This window comes from Orycteropus afer, unplaced genomic scaffold, assembly GCF_000298275.1.
Source record: "Orycteropus afer afer isolate SDZICR_OR568_19922 unplaced genomic scaffold, OryAfe1.0 scaffold00083, whole genome shotgun sequence".
Taxonomy (NCBI): Eukaryota; Metazoa; Chordata; class Mammalia; order Tubulidentata; family Orycteropodidae; genus Orycteropus; species Orycteropus afer.
The window spans coordinates 2,200,951-2,211,579 of record NW_006921670.1 but is presented as its reverse complement, the minus strand read 5'-3'; positions in this window follow the sequence as shown (position 1 = coordinate 2,211,579).

The following is a 10,629-nucleotide window of genomic DNA, read 5'->3' as shown; positions in this document are numbered from 1 at the left end:
CTGTTTCCCCCTTTTTTTTTTTAATTAAAGAGCAAAGCTTTTTATTACTTTGTAATTTAAAAAACTGAAAAAAAAAAATACTGAAGAACTTTGGGGGGTATTTTGTACTTTTTTCCTGTGTAAATATTGGACTTTTTTGAGCTTTATTGTGGTTGTTAATTTGAAGTAATAAAGTAGAAAAGGATAAAGTGATGTGGGCAGCCCTTTGTCCGCCTCTTTGCTGAGCAGACCCAGAAAGCAGGCCTCGGTCACAGAGGATGGGACCTCAGAGACGAGAATGGCCGGAACCATTCCCATCTAAATGGCCACAGCCAGTGGGCACCTGTCCTGAGTGTCCCAGGACTGTCCTCAAACCAGTGCTTTAAAGCTCAAGTGTGAATATGCCCACCTGGGATCTCAGAAGTGCTAGGGGAGGCCTCCACCCAGGTGAGGCTGGCAGCCCAGGACCACACAGGAGCAGTAAGGTTCTAGACGCTGCTCAGGGGGTGGGGTCAGCTGCTGGAGGCCCCTAGCTCCTGGCGACCCTGTGGGCCACAGAACACAATCTGCCTGGTTGCACATTTCACTGCTGTTGATCCGTTGGGTTTTCAATGACTGATTTTTCAAAGTGGATTACCAGGCCTTCTTCCTTACCCTCTGTCTGGAAGCTCTGTGAAACCTGTCCAACATCATAGCAACACTAAGCCTTCACTGACAGACAACGTCGCTGCACATAGGGCCGGGCATGGAATCCAAGTCACCTGCCTGTGGGAGGACGTCTCCTGCCACTGAACCATCAGTGACCCCCACAGAGCCCAAGCCTTACGTGAATTTATTCACCCAAGAATTCTGTGAGGTAGTTCCTGTTTAATATCCCTGCTTTCAGATATTAACTGAAGTATTCTGGCCAGCAGTGCAGAGAGGAGAAATGACTTGCCCGAGATCTGGTGGCAGAGCCAGGGTTTGAACCCAGGTCCTATCCCAGAGCTACCCCACTGTGATCATAGGGCTCTGTGAAGAGGGCATTGAAGCCCCAAAGAGCTGTTTCCCAGCCTTTCTAGCACACAGGTGACCCTGTGCATGTTTCTTCGGTCAAGCCCCCTAAATGGCAGCCCTCGGCCTTGCCCACCTTGGTAGTGTCTGCTTGCAAGAGAATCATTACCAGTTTGCACTCATTATATTTTTCTACTTGGTACTAACTCAAGACTCAAAAGCTATGCCTGCCACACAGTTTTGCCACACATGACTCAAAAGCCATGCCTGCCTGACCAGCTGGCGAGGGGATGGGAACTTCCCCTTGGGTGTTTTGAAGTTTAAAATGGAGCCAGTTCTGTCTTGTGGGACCCCATGTGCTCCAGACTCAAACTGATCCGTTGGGTTTCCAGTTGCCATGATACTTTGCAAGTAGACGGCAGGCCTTTCTTCGCAGCCCAGTGCTGAACCGTTTGTACCACCCAGAGACAAATCATTTTGAGGTTAGATCCCTTACGGTGCTGGCGTTTGAAGACCCAGGGACCCTACGGCCTGGTGCTCCAAAGGTGGTCTTTCTCATCGGCCTAGTGTTGTTGTTGTTGTTATTTACAATCGAGTCAGACCCGAGTCATAGCAACCCCTCCTTGGGTTTCTGAGGAAGTACCACTGTGGAAGTAGATTGCCCCATCTTCCTTCTGAGGAGTAGCTGGTGGGTTTGAACCGCCAGCCTTCTGGTTAGCGTCAAATGCCTTAGGCACTACGCCACCAGAAAGTCAAACTACATGAAGAGCTATGATTAAAGACATCTTCCTAGCCCTGCCCTTGCTACAATTTTCACTGGTTTCTGCTTTATCCTTCTGTGGGTCTTATTCTGAGTTGCTGGTGGTGTAAAAAGTTAACACAGTTGCCTTCTGCAAAAAGGGCAAGGAGGCCACATGTTCTGAGGTCCTCTAATCCCACAATAGGAAGACAGAATCACCATCAATAGTCCAAAGCCTATTCCTGCCAGGCCAGACATGCTGCCTCCCTCTGGCCCTTTCTCCAACTGTTCCTCCCAAAGCACCCACCACCTCACTCCTGGGTTCGATAATTCACTGCAGTGGCCACACAGAACTGACAGATTATGGAGTTTATTAGGGAAGCACCAGGCTACAATTCAAGTTCAGGAAAAACACTCAGTCTCTCTCCCAGCCCACTGTCTCTCGGCCAAGTCTCTCACAGTCTCTCCCCCAGCAGTGCATGTCCCTCGGTGTCTTACTCAGCAACACATGTCTCTTGCATCTCTTTCCCAGCAGCACGTGTCTCTTTCAGTAGCGCGTGTCTCCTTTAGCAGCACGTATTCCTCAACCAGCAGTCAGAGCGAGTTCTGCCTCTAGGAGGCCTCCTTTTGAACCTGGCAGAGTGGTCAAACCAACCAATAATCAGAACTCTAAGCACCTGAGAAAGAGTGGGAACCTCCCAGAACTTTGCTTTGTGCCACTCCCAACAGAAATACTCCAGGTGGACAACTTCAGCAATCAGGAGCTCCTCAGTTGCTCATAGCAAATCCCACCTTGGAGTTTACAAAGACTTATGGGTAGAAAAGCCACACTAAGTAATTTACTACACCACATCTAACAAAAGGTTGGAGGTCCCAAGCACCTCGGAAGGAAGGCCTGGTGATCTGAAAAAGTCAGCCACTGACGACCCATGGATTATGGTTCTACTCTGACACGGGGTCCCGTCAACTTGACGGCAGCTGGTTTTTAACTGGTTTCTGAATCCTCACAACTGGACCAATAAGCAACATCATGTTAAATGGAGAAAAGATTGAAGTTGTCAAGGATTTCCTTTTACTTAGATCCACAACACCCATGGAAGCAGCATTCAAGAAATCAGACATTGTATTGCACTGGGCAAATCTGCAAAAGATGTCTTTTAAGTGTTAAGAAACAGAGATGTCACTTTGAAGACTTAAGATGGGCCTAACCCAAGCTGTGGTATTTTCAATTGCTTAATAGACATGTGAAAACTGGATGATGACTAAAGAAAACTGAAGGAGAGTTGATGCTTTTGAGTTGTTCTGGTGAAGAATACTGATAGTACCATGGACTGCCAGAAGAACGAACAAATCTGTCCTGGAAGAAGTGCAGCCAGAATGCTCCTTAAAAGCAAGAATGGCCAGACTTCATCTCACCTACTGTGGTCACATTGTCAGAAAGGACCATTCCCTGGAGAAAGATATCATGCGTGGTAAATTGGAGGGTCAGCGCAAAAGGGGAAGGCCCTCAACGAGATGGATTGAAGCAGTGGCTGCAATGATGGGCTCAGGTATAGCAAGGATTGTGAGGCTGGCACAGGACCGGGCAGTGTTTCGTTCTTTTGTACATAGGGTCACTGTGAGTCGGAGTTGCCTTGACAACAACAACAAGGCGCGCCTGCTCCAAGTCGTGGTTTTTTCAGTCTCGTACGCATGTGAAAGCTGGACGGTGAATAAGGGAGGCGGAAGCATTGATGCCTTTGAATCATGGTGTTGGCGAAGAATATTGACTACTCTGCCAGAAGAACAAACAAATCTGTCTTGGAGGAAGTAGAGCCAGGATACTCCTTAGAAGGGAGGATTGCAAGTCTTCATCTCAGGTGGGACCAGTCCCTGGAGAAGGACATCATGCTTGGTAAATTAGAGGGTCAGCGGCCAAGAGGAAGACCCTCAATGAGATGAATTGACGCAGTGACTGCAACAATCGGCTCAAACATAGTGAGGATTGGGAGGGTGATACAGGAGCAGACAGTGCTTCGTTCTGTTGTATGTAGGTGTTGCTGTGGGTGGGAGCTGACCCACAGCACCTAACAACAACAACAATGTATATGAGAAGGGGGAGTGGCTGACAGTCTCTGGGGAGGTGCTATTTAACCCAAGGCCAGGGGTGACCAGGATGCATCAATCATGCAAATAGTTTATTAAGAACACCAAACAACCACCCGGAAATTTTACCAGACTGGAGGAAGCAAACATGCCACCTGGTGAATCATTTCTTCTCATGCAACAAACCATTGGGCTGTGAAGGCTACCAGGTGCTAGGCTGAGATGGAACAGTGCAGAGGGTTGGGCATCACAGGATTTGGGGTTCAGATGGCCAGTTCAGGCCTTTGGACATTGTCCGGGTCTTGATTTCCTCCTCTGTAAAGTAGGGGTGCTGATAGCTGCCTCAGAAGGTTGTCAGTTAACTAAGACCTCAGATAAACATGAGGGCTGAGTTTAGTGAGGGTCTACCTGGGCTGGGCCCTGGGCCCTGGGCCCAGCCTTTGACTCAAAACAGTCTCATGACTTGATAGATTATGATCCCTGCTTTACAGATGAGGACACACAGGTACAGCAAACCCCACCTGGCTCACAGCCTATGCTGTTAGCCCAAGTCAGAATCACACCTGGGGAACATGCCAGAAACGTTAGAATTGCATTAATCTTTCTCTCTATGCTCTGTTTCAGAAACAGACACGAGAAGTTATAGTTCAGAATACTGAGACACCACCCCCCTGCCACTTCCTCTTTCCCAGCATCTACAACACATAAACATCTACACCCACAAATCATTCAAAGGAATTGACACATTCCAAGCTCCAGCTGCCCACCTCCCAATCCGTGGACTCTCTGCCTCACACTCAGGCCATACTTCTCTGCCTACATGTGGGCTGGTGAGGAAGAAGGGGTTTGGTGGTTGGAGAAATGTTGCCATGGTGACATGGAGCCACCATCTCCTCCTGCTTCCTCGGGCCTCTTCCCTGCCTCCTCTTTCATGCTCACCTTGAATGGCACAACCAACAGCATCTCTCTGTCCTCACAATTGTCTCTTGTGAGACTCGGGAAGCTGCAGATCCCAGGCTTGGCATCACTGAGCGGCCCGACCTGGCAGGAAGGAGCACAGCCCCTTTAAGGAGGCAACATCGTGGGACCCCCACGATGTCTCCTGGCAGACAGACCTGGATTCCCCCAGGCACCTTGGAAAATGGCATCTTGGGTAATCAGGCCACTTGAGGCCTTTCATCTCCACACCTTCAAAGCATCTGTGATTAAGGTGAGGTACCTTTGAAGTCACCCAGTCCTGGCTTACTCAGGGCAGGAGTGGAGGTGGAGAAGGGGGAAGCGAATGAATCAGGCAGCTGCAGCTCTGGGACTGGGACACTCAGGCCTCACTTCCTCCTCCCGCTCCTCTCCTCTCTCATTAAAGCCGCTCAGAGAAAACTCTGGACCAGGCCCCTAGCTCCCTGACAAACAGGTGAGTCCCCCGTTGCCTGATGGCAGGGTTCCAGGACAGGTTGGCTGCAACCTGGATTTTTTTTTTTTTTTTGAGAGGAAAGTTTATCAGTGCATAGTAGGAGACAGAGGCTGTGCCCAAATTTGACTCCCAACTTGGGATTTTGTAAAGAATCTGAAACATGTTTGTAGTGATTCCAATGAGACTTACAGTACACGCTTCTCTCTGACCTCATTTTGTTTGTTTGGGTTAAGTTTTAAGTGGAACTCACCTGATGTTATGGATTGAATTGTGTCTCCAAAATATATGTTACAAATCCTCACCCCTTGTACTTATGGAAGGGAGCCCTGGGGTGTAATGGCTAAGGCATTTGGCTGCTAACCTAAACGTCGGTCGTTTGAACCCACCAGCTTCTCTGTGGGAGAAGAATGAGGTGGTCTGCTTCCATAAAGATTTACAGCCTTGGAAACCCTACGGGGAAGTTCTACTCAGTCACACCAGGTCGCTATGAGTCAAAGATCTGCTTGAGGGCACCTAACAACAACAATACATGTGGATGTAACCCCATTCGGGAACAAGGTTTTCTTTATGTTAATGAGACCACTGTCAGTGTACAGTGTGTTTTAAGCCAATCACTTGTGAGATCTAGAAGTAGCAGATCAGACATGGAAGAGGAAACACAGGTGGGGGATGGTAGACACCTCAGCACATGAAGATCTCCAGGGAACTGAGGAAGAGAAGTTGAAGAGACCTTTTCCAGAGCTGACAGACAGCTGGTGTCCTGAATTCAGACTTCTAGCCTCCTGAAATGTGAGCAAATGAACCAGGGCTTCCAATCAGTTCATTCCAGTTCAACTCCCTGCTGCGACTTTGCCCCCAGATATACTAAATCAGAATTCATAGTTTACAAGATCCCTGGGTGGCTCTTTACAGACTCTCATATATATACAAGTCACCTGGGGATTCAGTATAACTGGGGTGGAAAGGCAAATTCACAGTCAAACTGGAATGAACTGGTTGGAAATCCTGAAATAAGGCTCTGTTTGTTAGAGCCCCCCACTTAGGGTATTCTGTTATAGCAGCACGAAGAAACTAAGACACCCCCACCTATGTTGGGGGTACAGGTATATATATATATATATATATGGGTGCAAAGGAGAGAGGCAGGTTGTGTCTCCAACTCAGGTTCTTTTTTTTAAGGCAACCTGTAAATCATCACCAGAGACATCCTCGATTCACTCCACACACCCCAGGTGGTGTCTCCCAGCCACAGCCTTGTTCTGCTTAGTGATAGTTTTGCTTTCTGGAATGCCACCACCCCAGCAGGAAGAGCTGTGGAATGCCAGAAGCATTTTCTCTGGGCGCTGGATTTTCTGAGTTCCCTGCGGGTGCTGGTGGGGCTCTTAGATTCATTTAACAAACACCTGTGAGTGCCTCCTGTTTGCTGGACTGCTCGGGTGTGGGCTTTGCTGAGTAATGTGGCCTCTCTGGGCCTCAGTTTCCTCATTTGCCATGCAGTGGGCCTTTGCTGCTTGCCAAGACAGTAAAGCATTCCATACATTGCCCGGCACCCAGTAAGTGCTCAGTGAACAGGAGTTGTGATGAAGGTGATGATGAGGGAGAGGGCACTAAAGCTAGTCCATGTGTGTCAGGTGATAGGAACATAAAGATACTTAAGACCTGGTCTTTCTTTGTCTTCTATTTGTGTGAGTACCTCTTCTTCTAACTTCCAGAACTTTCCTACACACTTTAAACCAGAAACATGTCATTAGAAGCCATGGAGTCAGCCCTGACTTGTGGGGTCACATGCCCAATGGAATGAAATACCATCTGGTGCGGTGCCATCCCCATGATCAGATGTGGATTGGCCTATTGTGATACATGTGTTTTCCACTGCTTTTTACTCTTTGCAGGTAGACCACCAGACCTGTCTTCCTAGTCTGTCTTAGTCTGGAAGCTTCACCGAAATCTGTTCACCATCGTGCTGTTGTTGTTATGTGCTGTCGAGTCAGACCCGACTCATAGCGACCCCTCCTTGGGTTTCTGAGGCAGTATCACTATGGAAGTAGATTGTTCAACCTTCCTTCCGAGGAGTGGCTGGTGGGTTTGAACCACCAGCCTTCTGGTGAGCAGTCAAGTGCCTTAGGCACTGTGCTACCAGAGCTCCTTGTTCACCATCATAGTAACATGTAAGCCTCCACTGACCAATGGGTGGTGGGCTGGCATGAGATGCATTGTAGGCAATTCAACTTGGGTCTCCCACTTGGAGGGTGAAAATTCAACCAGTAAGCCACCACTGCTCCCTGAGATCATATACATACTGTGGTAGGTAAGATTTTTGTCAACTTGGCTGGGCCTGTTTGAGTGGCTGGGCAGCTGGATGTAGTTATTCCTCATGGTGAGATTGGCAGTCAGTTCCATGGTGGATCTACCGGAGCAGCTGAGTAGCTGCTTGAGGGACATGGGCTGCTTCCAGTGTATAAGAAGCACCTTTGAGGAAGGTCTCCAGCTGATGGCACGTTTGAACTTGCATGTATAGCCAAGTAGTTGTTCAGCAGCCTGTCATGCTGCCCTGCCAGATCTCAGGACTTTTTCTGGACTTGAATTAATAGCCTGCTATGTGGCTTGGTAATATCAGGACTGTGCCATTTCACGTGTCAACCTTGGGTTTATCAGCCTCAGCAGCCAGCAGCTGCCTGAATGAAGAGATGCTTCTAACTTCAGTGGGCAGGGAGCAAGAGGCAGAGCAGAAGCCCAAGGTTGAGGGGCTTTCACCCAGTCCCTAGAGCCTGGCACCTGGAACTTGGACATCTGGCCTCCAAAATTGTAAGAGAATAAACTCCTGTTGGTTAAAGCCTTCCCATATGTGGTATTTCTGTTAGAGTGGCACTAGGTAACCAAAACACATATACACACACAGACGTATATTTACATAAAGCAGATACCCAGTACTTACTGGCCTGTAGGACATTTTATTTTTCCACTTAATGACGTAGCCAGGGAGAACTTGAAGTTTTACCAGGTACCCAAAGGGGAAGTGGGACCTAACTGGGGGAATGGAGAGGAGGTAGAAGTGGGAGTGAGATGGTGGTTAGGTGACAGTAGAACAGCCTCACAGGATTTCCTAGGCTGTAACCTTTATGGGAACAGATTATAGGTCTTTTCTTCTGTGGAGCAGCTGGGTGGGTTCAAACCACCAACCTTTTGGTTTGCAGCCAAGCTGCTTAACCACTGTGCCATCAGGGCTGGTTGTGAGTGAGGCAAACTTCACCTACTAGAAAGGGGGTAGAGGCAGGAGTGAGGAGACCCTGGTGGCAGACAAAAGGGGGCTGCTGGAAACAGAAGCATTGGTAGTTGTGTTTGAGGCAGATTTGTTTACGCAAAATTGGCCCCATTTGGTTTGTTTATATTTTCAGTTCCAAACAGATTATTTCAGAAAAAGCCTTCTTGCTCTGTTTATCATTGTAGATATTGGAAACAACACTGATCGATTGCTTATAGTATGCCAAGCCCTGTGCGAACAGCCTCACTTGCATTATCTCATTGAATCCCCATAAAAGCACTGAGAGGGACAGTCTGTTATTATCCCCATTTTACTGATGAAGAAACTGAAGCACAGAGACGCTAAGGTCTTCTCATCAAGGTCTCGCAGCCTGTAACTGGTGGAGCTGGGATTCGAGCTAGGCAGTTTGCCCACTACACACAATCCTGACTGTTTTCCAGGTTAAAGGCCCCAGAAAGAAAAGCCACCCAGCCTGATGGCTCTGTTCCAGGTCCCTCATCTCTACTCTCAGATGGCACCTCAGCCCTGTCCCTGATCTTCCTTTCTGGGGGACCCTGGGAGAGTCACTTAAACTTCCCGAATGGCTGAACCCCTCCCTAACATTCTTTCCAATTCTTCTGATCAAAACTGCCCTGTTTTCCTTTAAGAACTCTTGCCTCCCTCTTAGTACTTTCGGTTCCCAAAGAGACTGACTCCACCCCCTGGCCCCAGGGGCGGGGCAATGATCCAGATCTGGCCAATCGGAGCACTTCATCCCCTGCCTACAATGATTGGCTCAGAGATGGGAACGTGAGTCAAGCTGGACCAATCAGAGGTAATCCTGGGACATAGGTTGGAATTCTTAGAAAAGAGGCGCTCAGTTCCCCACTGAGGGGAAAGGGCCCCTGGGAATGTGGCCAACACATGTACCAAACAAAAACAGCGAGAGACAGAGGGAGAGAAACAGTGTTGCAATGGCCCTGTGCGAGTTCTCAGATCTAGCCCTGCCTTTAACTTCTCAATTAAGCACGGCCACAAATTCTCCTCGTTTAATTTAACTTAGCTGGCATTGGGTTTTAGTCAGTTGCAAGCGAAGGGTCTATGAAATAAATTGAGTCTCCAGCTGTCACCCGCTACAGACAGCAGCATGACCTTCAGCACATGCAACGTCCTCTGCCCCCATTTGCATACATACGTCATCCATCAGGACAGTCCTGCCAGGTGGAACTTTTTTCTTCCCCCAAAATATATCACATTTTATTTCTTTTTAAAACACTGAAGCAAATATGACGGAATGTTACATTTCTTGTATCCAGGTGGTAGGTACATAAGTGTTTGATATTTTATCTCTGGTTGGCATGTTGGAATTGACTTGATGGCACATGGTTGGTTATATCTTTATGCTTGGAGTGTTTTCTAAAACTTCTTTTTTAAAAAAGAAATATGTATCCTGTTAATATTTCCAACCTACAAGTAATGTCTTAGTTTGTTGATTATAGTTTTCAAAGTTTAGATTCATTTTCTCAAGGCAAATGCATATGATTATGATTAGACTGAAGAAAGAGTTCATTGAGATGCACATGTCTATAGTGACAATTTGAATATGCAAATACATACACATACGATCTATTGAAGGGGTGGTGGCTTACGTTCCAAAAACTCAGATGCTCCTTATGGGGTTACTGGTACTCTGTATCATTTCAGTTGAGCTTTTAAAGTAATCAAAGGTGCCTACTCCCTGATGATGGCTCATCCATTTGGGAGTTGGTTAGTGACTTCTGGATCTCCTATGAAGACACAGCAAAGGATAGTTCTTTGTGTCATGAATGAATGGAGAGTTAACCTAAGGCACCGTCTAATATCTAAGCAGAAATTGTCACACTTCCACAAAACACTGCTTAAGTGTTTTGGTGGAGTCCCCTTCATTTTCAAGTCTCTCCCTTTTTTGTACCTACCTAGCTACCAAGGCTCAGTTACTTAGTTTGTTAAGAGTTAACTTCATACCTGGGCCCGTTTTAAAAGCCAACAGTGAACCATGAAGCACCACAAGGGAGGAAGTCCTCACCAAAGGCTTTCTTTGTCAGAATATAAATATAACTAATATGTGTTGTTAAAGACAATTAAAACAAGTCCATGAGAGCCAAAATGTGATCTTGAATATATCCCTCCTGAATTTAGAGA